A 19,891-nucleotide genomic window follows, 5' to 3' on the forward strand; every position below is an offset into this window, starting at 1 on the left:
CCAGTGTGGAAGAAAGCAGAAAGAGAGCAAATGAAAATAACTGGTATATTTATTTATTTTTAAAAAGAAGTAAAATCATGTTTTACTTTTAAATTTAAGAAAGTAATTTTTAAATGAGAACACATTTTAAAGTTACTATAAACCTTGATGTAAGGGATAAATGCTCCTGCCCACCCCATGTCTCCTTACAAAGAGAACTAATTTTGTAACTGACATTTAATTCTTATTCAATGTTTATTTAAAATACTTTATGCTCTGCAAATAATGGGGTAACAATCAGCTTCTGAAAATGTTTATAAATTTAAGCATGTTACTACAATTTATAAATATGTATGATTTATAAGCTTTTCTAAAACAAAGCTCAAAAATTGTTGGTATTTTTCTAAAATGTGCACAGCTGTATTTTACATGAAAGGCTATTTATAATTGGTTGTTATACTGTACACTACATTTCGGACAGCACATGAAGCCTGCCAATGTACTTAATAATGTCACTTTGTCTATTTAAAGTTTCTTGCTGTGAAAAAAAATGAACTCTTTATGTAGGAGTTTCTCTATTTATAAAAGTCTTGAACCCAAAAAATGTACAGTTTCCACAACTGTATTTGCTCTAATAAAAAGTTGGTTATTAAGAGTTGCAGGTGGGTTTTTCTGTTCATGCGAACAGTATACTGCAGATATTTTTCCTGGAAAAATGTCTTCTATCATCTGCCAAGAGAATGGGCAGAAGCCTGGCTCCTTGGAAGTCCAAGGGAATTTGGCCCTTGTTTTCAATAGAGTCAGGATTTTACCCAAGGAATGTATCACTTCAAAGTGAAAGAAAGTTAAAACTGGTGGATAGCTTCCTGCTATAGGTGTTCTTCCTTTCTCTTCACAAATAGGATTTTTATGTATTTCTACACAGACTAAACACAGCATATAAAACTCCATTAAAGCCAGCAGGGTTGTCTAATGAGTAGGTCACTACAGAGTTTTACTCCCTCTTAGTTGTTACCAATTGGTGCTGAGTTTTCAGGAGCTTCCCTTTAATAGAAATATATATTTTAGGAGCAGTTGCTCCAGTCTATGTTTTGAATTAACTCTACCTTTATAAAGCTGCAAGAATGTCTCTTGTCTACACAATAAGCCCTTCTCTAAAAAGTTTAACAATGAAAAAATAAGTTTCTGGGTATAATGAACAGAGATACATATTGTCAAACATTTTTGAAACTGATAGATCTCTAAACCACCTTTTATTCCCCTACCACTTTTTACCACACAATACTCTTCATATCTTCAAAACTGAGATTAAAGTGACATGAAGTATTTCTACAGTACTGTGAATGTGAAGTTCTAACAATTCATATGTAAATCCCCCCAGTAACAAGTGAAGGATTTAGGCAGCAACAGAGGAGAACGTGTTTGCTTGATCACATTTAAACTACAGTAGCTTTCCCTGCCTAATTCTCAAAATTCAAGACACCCTTTGAATCTGGGGATGAAGAGGAACTTTTTCTACAACTATGGGAACAGAATGACATTGTTACAGTGACATCTTTTCCAGCTATGCGCACTTTCTTATTTGTGTAATTACATTATATGAATTTATCTGATTACACAATATATTCAATGTCCACAATACAGAGATACTATCAAATGGACAGTTTTGAGTCACCAAAGATTGTCAAAGTCTCAGTTATCAGGTCTTCCTAGCACATAGACAAAGGAGCAGAGAATGATAAAGAACTCTATCTTCCCATCAGATAAAAAGAAACTAAAGAGACTTCCACTTTAGTGGTGGGACATCGAAAGAAAAAGTGGATTCAATGTGAACACTGGCCTGTGGGCTTACATTATCAAAACCATGCGCTCAGGTACATAGCATAAGCCATTTCCATAACAAGCCTAGAAATATTTATTTACACAAACATTGACATGTATGTAATGATACTACACAGTAGCTAAGAACTATAGTAAAGTAGGCTGTACAACAAATTATTCTGATAAGAGTAACAAGCCTGCAGGTATACACTCTGCTTTCAAGTCATATTAACATTCTTAGTTACTGTATATTAAGATATGGTTATGAAGGATATAAAAATGATTCTTCAGTAGCTCAGTGAGTCAGAGAAGATGGCACAGTACATTGTCCTCCTATCGAAGGTCAGCTACTAAACAAGGAGCAAATGAAAGGAGATTAACTAAGCCTTTAAGAAATAACATTTTCAAATCCTCTGGTTTAGTATTCACAGAAACAGTGAAGAGGTTGAAGAACAGAGAGTGTGAAACAGAATAAGGGATTGGTGTGCTAACCTACTGTAGTTGAAACATCTGCAGCATCTCTCTCAAATTCTGCAATGCACAAATCCTGGTGTTTTTCTGTGCAGAAAACTAGCAAGTGCCATCTGCAAACAATACAGACATATTAGTACTTTATGGGTACCTCTCGAGGAAGTGAATGGAAAGCAGGTCTATTCTCCCGAATACTAGACTTTTAATGGGGACAGCCCAAGGAACAGATGGGATTGGGGGAGGAATAAAAAACTTTACTTCTATCTGCCTTAAGGACTTCATACTGCTGCCCGTAGTACCTAAGCATCTTCAATGTAAAAATCAACAACCTAGTCCCTAGGGGAGTTCATAGAGTCTCTGCCACTTTTCCCTTTTTTTGGTTCTGACCATTTAGATTTCATTGATTTACTTTTTGTTTAGGTTCATGTGTTTCAGGCTAATGGGGGGAGGGTTGGGTGCAGGGGAAATTACTGTTGTGTTATTCTGATGGTGGAAAGGGCTTTTTGAAGAGGAAGGTGTTCCTAAAGAGGCTAATCTCCTATGAAAGCTTGCTCCGTGCTTGTTCATTTTTCTTTCCTTATGACTAATCTCTACTCTCTCAAATTGAACTGAGAGCCCAATAATTCTGTTCTCCGCACCCTCCCCCCATCATTCTCCAAGAAGTCAAATTCATCGCATGCTACTTAGCCATGCTGGGCCAAATTCACTGGTGACATGACAACATGGAACTTATGTTACTGCACTGGAAATGCATGTGTTTGTGTCCGTGGCCCAGTCTCCCATTTGGCTCATTTTCACACTCTAAGGCTGTTGCTCTGTATGACTGTATCCTAATTTTCAAACCTATACTTAATTCATTCAGTCCCCCAGTAAGGGGACTCAGCCCTCTGAGGGGTGATGGGGCACCACACCGCCTCGCTACACACACTCTGCTGGGTTGGCCAGTCGATGGCCCAGACCTTCAGACAGGGACTGTGCAAAATAGTTCTAGGTAAGCCCAGGCCCTGGGTCAGAGCAGGGCAGCAAACAAACAGTCAGAAGCTCAGGCCTGCAGGCAGGGGCTGAGCTAATAGTTCAGTAGCAAACCCCAGGCTCCTGGCTTTGAGCAACTAGGGAGAGTGGGTGGCAGGGGGTGACGCAGGCCCACCCATTCCACTGTGTCCCAGCCTGGGGCCCTAGCAGCAGCAAAAGACCCTCTGCTGCGTCAGTGTGGATCCTGGCTGCCACTCACTGACATGGGTTCTGGCAGTGCTGCAGCCAGACTAGGGTCAGCTGCCCCCAGGCTACTTCCTGACTCCCCCTCGTAGGGTACCTGGGTCAGGGTGGTGTCCTCAGAGGGCTCCAGCACCATGGATTCCTCCAGGTAGCTGGCGAGGGGTAGGCTTGGCATCTCCTCCATGCACCGGTCAGCATTGGCCGGTCCAGCCAGTCCTGGGGTGGGCCGTGGATTGCCGGGGTCACCCAGGCTGGAGCCAGGCCACAGGCGTCTGGCCTCTCCGGCGGCTGCGGACCAAGTGAGCTCTGGGATTGGGCTTTTATACTCCCTGTCCTGCGTCTTGACCTCTGGGGGACGGGCGCAGGATCCACTGGCTCCGCCCACTTTGGTGTCTGGGGAGGTTCCTCCCTCTGCGGGGTGGTGGGGAACCACACCGCCTTGCTACACTCCCATATATGATTAGTGATTTGAATAGCTACTGTAGTCTTTCTTTTGTGATAGTATACATGACTGAAACCTCTGTGTATAGAGGCTGCAAAAGGCAGATAACTATTCCCAGTGAAACCCTGTCACCTTTATGAAAAATCTGATATTTGAATTGTGAGATCCACTACAAATGTCCTTGATAAGATCATGAGGAAGAATGGACAGATTGCTACAGCTAACTCCAACAGGGAAGACTAAAGAGTCCTCTGGGGATTCTTGATTTACGTTGGTTTGTGTGCTGTGATTATTATTTTTGGACTTGAGAAATGAACACATGAGCTCCTGGGAAAAAAGTACCCTGTACTGCACATTCATTCTTGCTCATTAGAGTGGGCTTCCACAACTCTATCCTTCCTCCATCCCTTGCACCCGATTTACCAGACTACACTAGGAAAGGTAGAGAACCATATCGTGTTTACATTTTACATTTGTAGCTTGTGAGTTTAATATAAATTAAAAAGGAGCAACAAATAGAGGAAAAACAATTTACTGTTTTTAAGCTGCCTCTGGGAGACTGGCCTCTGATTTTGTTGTAATTTAAATCAAAGTTGGGGAAGGGGCGATGATGCTCTTTTTATGCAGAAGATAATTAGAGCTGAATTCCAGATTTATAAAATACACTGCATGGTATTTCCATGACCTGGTCTCCCCTCTGATACAAACCAGTAAATTCAGGAGAAGATATGTCCCCTTTTCTAATCATAGAATATCAGGGTTGGAAGGGACCTCAGGAGGTCATCTAGTCCAACCCCCTGCTCAAAGCAGGACCAATCCCCAACTAAATCATGTGCAAGCTGTATTAGTTTCACTGAAAAACACCATGTAAAGGGTATTTAAAACTGCAAAAATATAACTCGCTTTCACTGAGATTTCCTTTATCAACCTCTTCATGACCCTAAATTAGATAAATTATATAGGGGCCTAAGCCACGAAAGGCAGATTGGGAACAAGGTTTTCAAAACTAGGTGCCTCAGTCCTCAATTAGGCCCCTAAGTAGCCTGAGGTAATAGGTCCCACTGAAGCAATTTTGAAAATCAGAATCCTAACTTCAGACACCTGTTCTTGAAAATTTTTGCCCTGAATTTCAAACACTCCAAAGTTTGCAGGTGTTTGGCTCTGGATGCAGGGAGGGGGGTTAGTTTCAGCCATAATAGCAATAGGGTCCAAGTGCAAAGTTTTGACCCAGAGCTAGATTTAGATTCTAATTCAAAACATACACAGAACAAACCCTTCAGAGGATCTGGAGTCCTGAGACCATACACAGCAAACTATTTTTATTAAATTCAGTTCAGTAATCAAATTTGTTTGCAATAATCCTGGGATAATTACACCACTGTGCTCTGTAGTTGGGGCCCTTTATTTAACTTTGCTGCTATGGTATATTTGGGGGGCATTTTCCAGAGGATTAGAATAACTCTGAAAGTATCTGGTATTTTATTTACTATACCTAGCTCTTATAGAACATTTTATCCCAGAGCTCTCAGAGCACTTTACAAAGGGAGATCAGGATCATTGTCCCCATTTTACAGATTCTAAAACACAGGAAGGTGAAGTGACTTTTCCAAGTCCCCAATGTCTTACCAGTCACCAATGGTAGAGTCCCAATCCAGACCTCTATCCACTAGGAAAAGATGCTTATATAGTCACATTTAGCTGAGAAATTGTGTACCACACAACAGCCTGCATAAATTGTGTTGTGTACCACACAACAGCCTGCATAAATAGTGGTCAGTGCCTTCCGTTTTACTTGTGACCACAGTAACTGATTCTGCTTAGACTAGTGTTTGTGAAGCCTTGACAGTGCAGGGTCTACTGCTGTAGGAAGAGCAACATGAGATGAGTAGCAATACCATTTCACAGGGGCGAGACTTCAGTGCTCCTAGCGATTTAAGTCCTGTAAAAAGCAACACAATTGCTTTGATTTACATTTACAGTAGATGGTTTCAGTGCTTTGCTATCGTACTGAAGGGACAAATTCGCAACACCATTTCCACAGGCCTCCTCCGCATGCCCCCAGTTGTCTATGAGATCAAATATGGTGGTTATACATCTGAAGGGAGCAAAGCAGTTGGCTCACCACTAGCTCCTTCTTATGGCCATGCACGAAGTAGCAGCTCTCCTCCCGACGGTGGCTCTGGGCCTGTGGTGGTCTGTTTCTTCCTGTGACTTGGCTCTCCGGCCAGGTCACTTTAAAGTCTGTCCCCTTCCAGAGTTGGCCTTGAACAAAAAATAAGGGGAATTAATGCAAATAAACTGAGTTCACTGGAAACAGAGAATGATTCTAAGTGCATCAGCAGCTGGCCCTCCCTTTCGTCAGGGAGGGACTGTCGGGCACCGGTCAGCGGAGGAGCTTCTATCTTCATCCAGCCCCTCTCTTCAGGAGATGATCACTGAAGATCTATTCTTTTCTGTAGGCTGCAATCAACTAAGCTGGGGCTCTCCCTCTTACGCTCATCCCTCCAATCCTGACACCTGAGCCCACATTAGATAATTAACCCCATGTTGTCTAGTGGGGGGGAGTTGTATACCCCATCACACACCCTCCCCATTGAGATGGCAGCCAGAGAACTGGGCCAGCAGACTGTGCCCCCCCACACACACTTCCTAGGGATGGCAGGGGAAAAAAAATCACCATATGTTGAATTTGGGAGGTGTAGAGCTGGAGAGACAGATATCAGCGCATAAGCTGGGGGTTCATTTTTTTCGTGTCGTTTAACCACCTCAAGGGGGCATGATCAGTGACAAGGTTGAATGGATTTTTCTAAGAGGTGATATCAGAGAGAGAGAGAGAGTCCACAGTCCATTTCACAGCCAACCCTTCCTTTTCCAACACTGACTATGCCCCCCACACCCAGGAACCATTCACAGCTCAGGAAGAGTGCTAGATGGCATTGCCCCTAGTCCCACTTCTGAGGCATTGGTTTGCAAAATGACGTCTTTTGAGAAGTCAGACGTGAACAGGACAGGTTCTTTGCATAGGGAGGTCTTTCAATGTCTGAAAGGCCTTTTTGCAGGCATCAGACCAGTGAACTTTCTTGGGGCTAGCCTTAACTAGGCTCTTGGGGGGTAGGGAGGGCACTATCCCCAAAAACGCTGGCATGAATCCACAGCATTAAACCACAAGCCCCAGAAACCTTTTGATGTGTTTCTTCTTGGTTGGGGTAGGTCATATTTTGAGGGGATGGGCTTGGTTCACGAGGGACTGGACCTGGCCTTTCCCAAAGGATATCCCAGGTACGTGGTCTCTTCTCTTCCAGCCTTACACTTTGTAGGGTTTGCAGCTAGCCCAGTGTCTTATAGGGACCAAACTATGGCAATGACTTCTGCTAGGTGTTCCTCCCAACTTTGGCTGTAGATGCCTATATCTAAATCTGCTGCTATAGATGAGCCATGTGGTTGAAGACTAGATCTATGAGCTGTTGGAACATTGCTGGGTTACCACAGAGGTCAAAGTCATAGTCCTACAACGATACAGGCCAAAGGACAGGCAAAGGCTGTTTTCTCTGGTGATTCCAGTGTGAGTGGGATCTGCCAGTATACCTTGGTTAGAGCTAACACTGTGATATACTGGGCCGCACCCAGACAGTCTAATAATTCATCCACTTGGGGCAGGGGTACAAATATAATTGGACTTTTCCAGCCACCGCAGGATTCTTCAGTGACCCCTCATTCCAACATGACCTGGATTCTTTTGCTTCACAGCATCCCACATTTTCGATGGGAGCAGCCAGGGGTTTTCCGCAACAAGTTGCCCCAGCTCTTTGGGTATGGTGTTGCATGAGAGGTGTCCATCTGGACTGGAAGACAAATGTTGTTGGGAAGGCTTTCACTAGGCTTCTCACTTGGGCCCTCTGCTCCAGATGGCGGTTTCCCCTGATCTGTATATGATCTGGGTCCAGAGAAGGGAATACTTGGAGCCCCAACTTGGCTCAAGGAGATAAGGAGTAAAACATACACTCTCACACTCCTTCCATGGCGTCAGTTTAATATGGTAAATCTGAGCAACTTCCTCTCAGAAGGCTGCCGGATCTCATAGTTAACTGGCCCAACTTAGGGGACTACTTCAAATGGCTATGTAACAAATAGCTTGGACTCTAGAAGTACCACCCAATCACCTGACTTAAATATGCACATACGTGCTCCTTTGTTATAGGCTTGCTCCTGGGCCTGTTGGCCACTGAAGAGGTATCCTTTGGTGCAGGTCCCTAGGGTTTTAAGCCCCTCACAGAGCTTTGGTACATATTATACAACTGTCTCTGTCCTCGGAATTTTTTTTCTTCCCACTTCTCACAGACCATGTCAAGAATCCCTGGGGTTGTCTCCCATATAAAAGTTCAAAAAGAAATAATCCATTTGATATGGGGGTCTCAAATGGGGTCAGGACCCCTCAGGTTATTACATGGGGGGTCACGAGCAGTCAGCCTCCACCCCTAACCCCGCTTTGCCTCCAGCATTTATAATAGTGTTAAATATATTTAAAAGTATTTATAATTTATAAGGGGGGGGTCACACTCAGAGACTTGCTATGTGGGTCACCAGAAAAAAGTTTGAGCGCCACTGCACTAAATGATTGGGGAACCTCTCAAAAAGCAAATAAAAGCAAAGGGATGAGCTGATATCAGTGACAGGGTTCCTTAGCATTTATCCTTTTCAGGATCTGGTTGAATGATTGAACTAGACCATCCATTTACGGATGACAGACAGATGTATGTAGAGTTGTCATTTTTAGCAAATCACACACCTCTTTCAACAGCCAAGATGTAAAGTCGGTGCCTTGATCCATGAGGCTCTCCTGAGGTACCCAGACTCTGGCAAAGATTTCTAGCAGCTCTTTGCGTTGGTGGGAACACAGTGGGATTGCCTCAGGATATCAGGTGATGTAATCAACTATAAAAAAGGTGCAGCTGAGTATAAAAACATTAAAGGGTCCAACAAGTTTCATCCCTGTCCTTTCAAATGGGATGCCTACTACAGGAAGTGGGACTAGAGCAGTGGTGGGAAATCTGCGGCCTGTCAGGGTAATCCACTAGTGGGCCGCCAGACCAGTTGTTTACATTTGCACAGCCACCCACAGCTCCCAATGGCTGCAGTTCACCGTTCAGGGGCAATGGGAGCTGTGGGAAGCGGATTACCCTGATGGACCGCGTGCAGCCTGCAGGTTCCCCACCACTGGACTAGAGGGAATTATTTCACCCCTTTATGTCCTATGAGTTTGCATTTGGGACAGGAGCTGCAGAAGTCTTTAAGTTTTGATTAATCTGAGGCCAAGAAAAAATCAGTCCAGAATCCGGGTCAGGGTCTTCTCATCGGAGAGTTGGCCCGCAGAGGGGATAGAAAGAGCCAATCACATGTTCTCACACCTCTGAGGCCAGTGAACACGGAGTTCCAACCAAACAGATTCATTAGTTGGTCTTTCTCCAGTCGCTCCATGCGAAGCTCAAATCGGGTGTACTGCTCTGCTCACTCTGGGACTCCCAGAAGGTAGCAGGTCTTAGGCTCAAGATGTCATCCTCCCTCTGATCCTTGATGAAGTTGGTGCCTCTAGTTAGGATGCCCTCTCCTCTGGGGGAAAAAGGGGGCAAACAGTTTCATTGTTAGGTGGCCCTTCTGGGAGAGCTTCCTCTCAGCCAGACCCCCATCCTTCTCCATGGTCCAGCTCCTCACCTACACCTGTGTGTCCAACATCCCAGGGTTTTGAGACTCCCTTCTCCCAGGATCACCTCATTTAACCCCTCTGGGCCTGTCTGAAGTCCTCTCAGTACCTCTGAGAAATGCTCCTAATCCCACCCCAAGATAATGAAGTAGGTTAGTGTTGAGGCCAGCCCACCTACAAGGGAATTCCTATATCCCCAACAGTCAATTGCATGCATCCACTGGGATAGGATTTAACATCTCCATGAATATACTGTAGAAAGAGTCCCAAACCTAGAAGCACATTCAATATAGAGGCACTTGCGAGGCTAGTGGCCTGCGCACCCCCATGAAAAACAAACCCCACTGCTGTCCAAGTAGGCCTTGAACCCGAGCCTGATGTTCAAGGTGGCCCTTCCTTATGTGACTCATCTGCTTCCAACCCCTACCTTCCTGTGGAGGAGACTGCAGGGACGATTCTCCAGGCTGGGTCCTAAGATGCCAGAGTTTCCCACCAGAGGCCAGTCTAGGACCCTGCAATCTGCTGGGCCTTTTAGAGGCTGGCATTTCCAAAACCATGCCATAAGACCACCAATTCCTCTGAATAGGTTCTCCCTTAAGTCAAGGGGCCCCTTGGCCTCAAGCAGTCACTCATGTGATGCAGCCAAAGCCATGTCAATAGCCAGACAGGAGTTCGAGTAAATACAGCCGTATATTCTACTTAGGTGTATGAGTGCCCTGCACACCAGAGCTGGAGAATTTTGCCTAGCAGTAGGGCAGTGCTCATGCCTCGTGGCCATAGCCCCTCCCCTGGCTATATAAGAGAAATCTTCAGTAAGCTTAAACACAAAAAAGAAGCTTATAAGAAGTGAAAACTTGGACAGATGACTAGGGAGGAGTATAAAAAAAACTGCTCGAACATGCAGGGATGTAATCAGGAAGGCCAAAGCACAATTGGAGTTGCAGCTAGCAAGGGATGTGAAGGGTAACAAGAAGGGTTTCTATGGGTATGTTAGCAACAAGAAGGTGGTCTGGGAAAGTGTGGGACCCTTACTGTATGGGGGAAGCAACCTAGTGACAGATGATGTGGAAAAAGCTGAAGTATTCAATGCTTTTTTTGCCTTGGTCTTCAAAGACAAGGTCAGCCCCCAGACTGCTGCAATGGGCAGCGCAGTATGGGGAGGAGGTGAGCAACCCTCAGTGGTGAAAGAACAGGTTAAAGACTATTTAGAAAAGCTGGACATGCACAAGTCCATAGGGCTGGATGAGATGCACCCGAGGGTGCTGAGGGAGTTGGTTGTTGTGATTGCAGAACCATTGGCCATTATCTTTGAAAACTCATAGTGATCAGGGGAGATCCCGGATGATTGAAAAAAGGCAAATATAGTGCCCATCTTTAAAAAAAGGGAATAAGGAGAATCTGGGGAACTACAGACCAGTCAGCCTCACTTCAGTCTGGAAAAATCATGGTGCAGGTACTCAAGGAATCCATTTTGAAGCACTTGGAGGAGAGGAAGGTGATCAGGAACAGTCAACATGGATTCACCAAGGGCAGGTCATGTCTGACCAACCTGATTGCCTTCTGTGGTGAGATAACTGGCTCTGTGGATATGGGGAAAGTGGTGGACGTGATATATCTTGACTTTAGCAAAGCTTCTCCCACAGTATTCTTGCCAACAAGTTAAAGAAGTATGGTTTGGATGAATGGACTATAAAGTGGATAGAAGGCTGGCTAGATTGTCAGGCTCAGCGGGTAGTGATCAACGGCTCAATGTCTAGTTGGCAGCTGGTATCATGCAGAGTGCCCCAGGGATTGGTCCTGGGGCCAATTTTGTTTAACATCTTCATTAATGATCTGGATGATGGGATGGATTGCACCCTAAGCAAGCTCGCTGATGACACTAAGCTGGTGGGAGAGGTAGATACGCTGGAGGGTAGGGATAGGGTCAAGAGTGACCTAGACAAATTGGAGGATTGGGCCAAAAGAAATCTGGTTAGGTTCAACGAGGACAAATGCAGAGTCCTGCACTTAGGACAGAAGAATCCCATGCACCGCTACAGGCTGGGGACCGACTGGCTAAGCAGCAGTTCTGCAGAAAAGGACCTGGGGATTACAGTGGACGAGAAGCTGGATAGGAGTCAACAGTTTGCCCTTGTTGCCAAGAAGGCTAGTGGCATATTGGGCTGCATTTAGAATCATAGAATATCAAGGTTGGAAGGGACCTCAGGAGGTCATCTAGTCCAACCAACCCCCTGCTCAAAGCAGGACCAATCCCCAATTGGTAGAAGCATTGCCAGCAGATCAAGGGAAGTGATTATTTCCCTCTATTCAGCATGCGTGAGGCCACATCTGGAGTACTGCATCCGGTTTTGGGCCTCCCACTACAGAAAGGATGTGGACAAATTGGAGAGAGTCCAGGGGAGAGCAACAAAAATTATTAGGGGACTGAGACATATGATTTAGGAGGAGAGGCTGAGGGAACAAGGTTTATTTAGTCTGCGGAAGAGAAGAGTAAAGGAGGATTTGATAGCAGCCTCCAACTACCTGAAGCGGGGTTCCAAAGAGGATGGAGCTAGGCTGTTTTCAGTGGTGGCTGATGACATAACAAGAAGCAATGGTCTCAAGTGCAGTCAGGAAGGTCTAGGCTTGATATTAGGAAAAACTATTTCCATGGAGGGTGGTGAAGCACTGGAATGGGTTACCTAGGGAGATGGTGGAATCTCCATCCTTAAGAGGTTTTTAAGGCCCGACTTGACAAAGCCCTGGCTAGGATGATTTAGTTGGGGTTGGTCCTGCTTTGAGCTGGGGCTAGATGAGCTCCTGAGGTCCCTTCCAACCTAATCTTCTATGAGTCTATGATTCTATAAGGCAGTGCAATCCCGACCCGCCTCAGTTCCTTCTTACAGCCCTTGGCTGGAGTCAGAGCTCTGTGTGGTTTTAACCTCAACCTCTCACTATTTTAGTGTTTTTTCTAGTTGCATATAGTTAGTAGTACCCTTAGTGTTAGTTACATCAGTGTTAGTTGTATTTAGTTAAATATTCCCATGCCCCTTCCAGCTCCACCAGTCCAGGAAAGGGAGCCTTGGCACAGTTAACAGCCCCTTCTTCATCCCAGGACGATGTAGCAGTGCCTGGCTATTCCTCTGCTCTAAAGCCAGAGGATTTTAAGGCCTACCAGGACCTTTTGTGGTACATGGCTGCTTCCCTGGGCATTCAGGCGTAATTCATGCAGGAGAAAACCCATACGTTAGTGGATATCCTTCAGCCATCTGCTCCTGGGAGAGTAGACCTCCCTATCAGCGATGCACTCCTAGAGCCTGAAAAGGCCCTCTGGAGCATGCCAGCTTTGGTATTGCCTACTGCAAAGCACACAGAGAAATGCTACTTTGTCCCAATGCAGGGATTTGAGGGTTTGTACTTCTATCTGTCCCCAAACTCCCCAGTCATAGCCACAACAAACGATAGGGCCCAGAGAGCATATTTAAGTCCACTCCTTAGGGCAAAGACTCCGACAGGATGGATTTAATGGGCAGGAAGATTTATACCTCCTCATCCCTGCAAATGTGGATTGAAAACCAGCAGGCATCATTGTCTAAGTATGACTTTGTAAATTGGACGGCCATGTCTAAGTTTGCAGACCAGCTGCCTGAAACCTCCAGAGAGGAATTTCAGGCATTTGTCAACGAAGGCTGTGTAGTGGCCAAGACATTGTTGCAGTCTGTGCTGGATGCTGCAGACACTTCTGCCACAGTATGGTTTCTGCCGTGACCATGAGAAGGTGTGACGAAGTGGGAATGTTCTTAAGAAAGGCATGGGGGAAACTGAGGCACCCACACAGTATTTGGAGAAAACCTTAAGTATCTAGGTAGTGGGATGGGGTGTGTGATTGTTGCAGAGCCCTAGAGGGCCAGTGTGATGCTGTCTACACAGAAAATAGCCAACACCCTGTCTCCTGGCAACTGATGGCCTGGGCCCCTCCTCCTCTGCAAGGTGCCAAATGAAGGTGTTGGAGGACAAAGATCAGGTGGCCTCCTGGCCCTGGAAAGAGACAAAGGAGAGGAGGGGCTGGAGAGTTTCAGTTTTTGAGCTGGCTGGGGAAATGGAGGGAGGCTCAGATGGGCTCTGGCCTCCCTAAGCTCCCTGTCCCCCAGATGGACCTGACCGAGGGATCCTGTTGTCTGTACCTACAAGCTCTGATTTGGACTGTGTTCCTGTCATCTAATAAACCTTCTGTTCTACTGGCTGGCTGAGAGTCACGGTGAATTGCAGGAAGTGGGGGGTGCAGGGCCCTGTCTCCCCCAAACTTCGTGACAGAAGGGCGTCCTGGCTGCAGAATTTGGGCATTGCTCGAGATGTGCTGCAGGCCATAGAGAAGTGGTTCTCAAACTTTTTTTTCGCAGACCACTTGAAAATTACGGAGGGTCTTGGCAGACAACTTAATGATCTTTCCAAATGTTGTTTGTTCCGTTAGCTAACTATTGCAAAACACTTTGGATAAAAGCGCTATATAAAAAAAGTAATAATAATAAATGTTTTTTGTTCTACAAATAAAAGCACACAACTCATATTTTAATATCAGTAGTCTTACATTTCTAATGTGATGGATGTGCCCTCTCTCTCCCCGGCCACAGCAGCCACCTAGCTGGGGCTGGGAAGGAGTGGGAGAGTCTCTCCCTCACCACAGCAGCCACAGAGCTGAGGTTCAGAGGAAGGGCGGTCTCTCCTCAGCAGCTACAGCCCTGGAGCTGGGGAAAGTCACGTCTTTCTCTGGCCGCCGCAGCCCTACACATCCCAAATTCCCTCCTCCCTCTCTTCTTACCCCACTGCCCTCCCACCTACCCCTTAATTCCCCCCAAGGCCATCACCTCACCTTACATGTGTGTCTGCTCCAGGGTCCAGGCACCTAATTAGTGCAGCCACGCCTGCACGACTCCACTAAGTAGGTGGGTGGCCCTTCATTCTCTCATGTGCAGCCACCCAGGCGTGCACCTTAGAGGGAACTATCCGCAGACCACCTGAATGGAGCTCCTGGACCACTGGTGGTCCACAGGTCACAATTTTCCCTTTGACAGCAGGGGGTTGTTTTCAGACAAGACCCTGCACTCTTTTAAGGACTCTTGGGCCACTCAATATTCCTTGGGGGTGTATACACTAGCAATGTAGAGGCACCACTTTGGTGGCCAGCAGCAGCAAAATACTATCCACAATGCACCTTTGGGAAGCCTTTTCCTCCCTCGAGACAGCAGGATTACCCCAGAAAGGGGCATAGTTCCCTGAGAAGGCAGTTGGGTCTAGGGTTCAGCCAGTCATCACACCCATCCCCATCGCCCCTCACGTGTCCATTTTGACTTCTTGGTCCAGAGCATTAGTCCCGTTGTCACTTCCTTTACCTGACCTCTGTTCAGGGACTGGTTGGCTTGCTCATGCAATGTCTGGCACTCTGTTACAACTGACAGCTGCGTCCTAAGCACCATCAGGTTGGGCTATGCTATCCAATTCCTCTCCATCCCTCCCCAGGGAGGACCCCTCTCACAAGATACTGCTTCTTGAGCTGGTCTACTCTTTACTGGCCTTGGGAACAGTGAAGGAAGTTCTTCTAGAACACCGGGGTCAGGGCTTCTATTCCCAGTGCTTCCTGGTTCCCAAATCCAAGAGAGGAGTAATACTTATTCTTGACTTCTGCAACCTCAACAAATATATCAGATACATGAGGTTCCATATGGTCACCCCATCAACTAGCCTTGCCATGTTGTCTCAGAATGACTGCTCTGGATCTTCAGGACGCTTAATTCCATGAGGACATTCTCCCAAAGCACAGAAGATTTCTCCTGTTCATTGTGGCAAACTGCCATTTTTAGTATGTGGTCCTTCCCTTCAGTCTGTCTTTTGCCCCCAGGTTTTTACCAAATGTGTGATCATGCTGATGGCATACTTCCGGAGCTGGGGAATCCACGTCTTCCCATTTCTGGGCAAATGGCTACTTAGATGCAGGTCCAGGGAAAAAGTCCTCTCTCATGTACACATTACACTGCATTTACTCAACTCTGGGTCTCATCCTAAACACTGGAAAGTCAATGCTGGTCCCCACCCAGAAAAATTGAGTTCATTGTGGTCCTAATAGACTCTACAAATTCAAGATGTTTTCTGCTTACTGACCATTTCCAGACAATTTGCTGCCTTTGTCTCAGTCTGCAGTTTCAACCTTCCTCCATTGATTCTGGATTCCTTGCAGCGGTGGATGGTTGAGGGGAAGTATGTCAAGGCATTCCCTTTGCCCAGTCCTTAACCAGAACTGGTGTCATTGACACCTCCCTGATACATTGGGGAGTGCATCTGGGGTTGCTGAAGGTTCAGGGCCTGTGGTCAGAGCAGGCAGCTTCACTGCATATCAATGGTCTGGAGCTTGGGCCCATCTATAATGCCTGTCTCACTTTCATAGATTGCATCAAGTGTTCACATACTTACCAACAATACCACTGTGATGTATTACGTGAACAAGCAAGGGTGCTCTGCCAAGAGGTGATTAGGTTGTGGCAGTTCTGCATTAACAAGAGTATCACTTCTATAAGCTAATCACTTGCCTGGGGCCCAGAATCATCTCACGGACCATTTCAGCAATATTTTTTTCTCTGAAGCCCAGTGCTCTGAGAGTCATCTTTGCAGAGTGGGGCATCCCAACAATCAAACTGTTCTCTACAAGGAACAGGAAATGCCATTTGTTCTGCTCTCAAGGGGGGCTCCCTGACCAACGCCTTCCACCTCAGCTTGCAGTCAACTCTCCTGTACACTTTTCCTCTGACCTCTATCATTGCACAGGTCATCCTCATGCTGAAAGTGGATTGGGACAACCTCATTCTCATTGCCCTGGCATGGCCAAGGCACTGCTAGTTTTCTAACTTTCTTGCACTGTCAGTTCAGACCCCATATCCCTTCCCCCATTATGACTTTCTCATACAGAATCATGGTCGCACTTTACATCCTGCACTCAGCTCCCTGCATCTTATGGCATGGCTGCTCTATGGTTGAATTAGGAGGAAGAGCAATGTTTGGCAGCTGTTCAACAGGTCCTACTCAGTAGTAGAAAACCCTCTACCGGGATGGCCTATTCGGCAAAGTGGAAGCCTTTTTCAACGTGGTCATTGGCCCACGGAGTTCAGCCAACACTGGCTAGTATCCAAGACATCTTCAGTTGTCCGGTCTTATGCTTAGTTCATTGAGGATGCATCTAGTGGCAATCACAATCTTTTAACCATCCATTCATGGAAGATCAATGTTTTCCAATGGTATGGTGGCGAGATTCTTGAAAGGAATCCTTTGTCTTATTTTCTTATGTCTCCATCTTCCAGTGTGGGAACCAATTCCCTTGTGGGACCTTAACACAGTCTTAGCAGCTCTCATGGGACCTCCATTCAAGTCTTTGACATCCTGGCCTTTTCCTCTCCTATGTCAAAAAACTGCATTTCACAACAGCTGCAAGGAGAGCGAGAGAGTTGCAAGCTTTGATTGCAAGTGCTGCCCCTCTACGGCACTGCTAGGCAAAATTCTCCGGCTCCAGTGCCCTGGGCGCACACACAGCTAAGTGGAATACACCTCTGCATCACATCTCAAAGACCCACAGTTACAGAATTGGCTAGGTTCTTTGGTGTTTGAGCGCCCACTCCCTACCTCCAGCTGGGAGTATATGGGCAAAAGGCTCCACCACAATGAGCTCAGCCACCTTGACAAGTGTCCAACTTTAACCACCGCTAGCATAGGTCTCTTAAATTTCTTGGCCACCATGTGGGGCCTAGCCCCATTAGGTAAGGAGCCAACAAGGTGGCCCACTGGTAAGGTGGCCACTGGATTGCCATAGTCACTTACTCAAAGATTACCAGGAAAGACTCTGGGTCGCCTTCAGGGCCCATCTTTGTGAATTTCACTGGCATGGCACTGGGCCCAGGCCTACAGCTCCTGGAGGGGAACCCCAGGGAGTCCCTGTGGCTGCACTGGGGCCATTACCTGTTGGACCAGCATTTGTTGCTGTTCCTGCTGTTGTTCCCTAAAGTCCGAGACCATGTGTTGATGCTGGGCAGCCATTTGAGATTTGGTCAGCCATTTGAGAAGACCGTCTAGGTCCATATTGCCACCATCCTATCAACCCACATCCCTAGGTCTAGGGTGTTTGACCATCTAGGTCCGTCACTCCTCCCCCATCCTCTTCAGACATAGGAAGGATGACCATAGTCTCTGCCAGTTATAAAGCGGTTGTCTAGCCACTAGCGCATCTTGTGGCCATCTGTGGAATAGCAGCTCACTCTCTGGTCGAAAATCACTCCAGGCTTACAGAGGTCTGCCTCTTCCTGTGACTTGGCCCTCCAGCCAGCTGATTTTAAAGTCTCTCCCTTTCTGGGGTAATCAACAAACAAAAAACAAGGAGAATTAACATAAATATACTGAGTTCACAGGTGATAGAGGAGAATGGTTCCCTCAAGGTGAGTCAGCATTTGGCCCTCCCTGTCTTCAGACAGGGGCCATAGGGCAGAGGTCAGCTGGGGGAACTCCTACCTTCAGTCAGGCCTCTCCAGGAGTAAAGTGCAACTCTCCCTTCTGGTCATCCATCAACTGAGCTGGGACTCTCTCTCCAATCCTGACATTTCTCCCAGATGTGACAGGGCAGAGCCACCTAAGCCCACATTAGCTCATTAACCCCAAGGTCTAGTGTGGTGTTTGTATACCCCATCACAAGGGACATTGTTAGCAGGGGGAGAAGAGAAGTATTTGGAGGGAGAAAGAACAAAGGGAGAGGAATGAAGGAGATTTGGGGTGAGAAAGAAAAAAGTGAGGGATGTGGGGAAGGGAGAACGGTGATTTGAGGAGCTAAAAATATGGAGGAGGGAGGAGAATCTGGGATATGGAAGGGTAGGTAAAAGACTGGGGAAATGAGGGAGAGGAGAAGCATTTGAGGAGGAGGAGGAGGTAAGATATCAGAGTGATGGGTGCCTGTATATAAATATAAATAGATTGAAAAGACTGTAGGATTGGAAGGGAAAAGAGAAGAGAGACTTAGGACCTGGGAAAGAAAGAAAGTTTAGGAGGATTTGAGGGCAAGGCAGAAGTCAGGGGAGAAAAAGTTTGCTCGACAGAGGAATGAGTTTGGGGGAACTGAGGGGGAATGAAGGAGGGGGGCATGTTGAGGGAGAAGACGAAACACAACTGTTTGAGATTAAGAGGATTTGGGTGAAAAGAAGAATGACAACTGAAGAGGGAATAAAGTGTAGAGAACAGAATGATGAGAAGTGGGTCCTGAAAACACTGCTTCGAGGAGCCCCGCAGGAACACAGCCAGGGAGCTCAGATATGGCCAGGAAAACAGGAGGAGACCAAATCAAGATGAGCAGCACCAAAGTAAGTGCTGGGGCCTCACAGGGAAGGCGGGGGATAGAATGACCTTGTGTCCGTCTCCTCCAATTTGTGTGCCAAGAGCTACGTAAGTGAAAAAAATATGATTTCAAATGGTGCTAAACCACTTCAGCAGGATAAATGACTGAAAAACTTAATACATGTGTTTCATTTTTAAATGTACATGAAAACATCCAGCTCTGGAGCTTGGCAGAGGATGAACACACACCGAACAGGGAGCGTCTTTAGAGCCAGCTCATTGTTCTGCAAGTTTGTCTTAAACCTACCAAACTCCCAGGGCAAAATGTAATAGAACTGGGACTATTTGGGGATTATTAAGTAGCCTACACACACTGTGTAATCGCACTCAAATGTTTGAATTTGTGACTTGCGCACATAGATGCTGATCTCTGATCTCTTGTCCTAGGGTGAATTCCAACCCCTTTGAAGTCAATGGGAAACATTCCATTAGCTTCTGTACGGTCTGAGGTCACTCCTAATTATTCAAAAACAAAAAAATCCACTTTGCTGTACTTGGAACTGAAGTATTAATAAACCAGCTATTGCTATGACATGCCATTGTTCTGCTAACCAGAGTGACACACACACCAGGGTGCACATAAGCTGTCTTTTGGCCTTTATTTGTACAGTGCCTAGCACAATGGGATCCTGGCCCAGAGCTGGGGCTCCTACATGCTATAGTAAAACACATAAGATTTCTGACCACACGCTGAATCTGCTATTCGAGACTAGAATATTTCTAAACATAATTCCACCTGGAAGGGATCACTGTGTATTGGAACTTTATAGTGTTCCGCTCAAAACAAAACCTCTTAATGATTGCTAGATAAAGGAGAAAGAATATCTAGGGCTGTAACTCCAGCTAGAAGAACGGAGGTTGTTACTACA

At 46.1% G+C, this 19,891-nt stretch overlaps 1 long non-coding RNA gene across 1 annotated transcript in view; it reads right to left on the reverse strand.

Annotated features, from left to right (window-relative positions):
• Positions 1–1,687: 1,687 nt before the first annotated feature.
• LOC140906601 (uncharacterized) overlaps positions 1,688–19,891 on the reverse strand; it is a 49,802-nt gene continuing 31,598 nt past the window's right edge. The window contains exons 2-3 of the long non-coding RNA XR_012157163.2: positions 6,051–6,190; positions 1,688–2,384 (exon numbers count right to left, since the gene is read on the reverse strand). This is a non-coding gene — a long non-coding RNA (uncharacterized LOC140906601). The remainder of the gene's footprint in view (positions 2,385–6,050; positions 6,191–19,891) is intronic.

This window comes from Lepidochelys kempii, chromosome 2 (assembly GCF_965140285.1).
Source record: "Lepidochelys kempii isolate rLepKem1 chromosome 2, rLepKem1.hap1, whole genome shotgun sequence".
Lineage (NCBI taxonomy): Eukaryota > Metazoa > Chordata > Testudines > Cheloniidae > Lepidochelys > Lepidochelys kempii.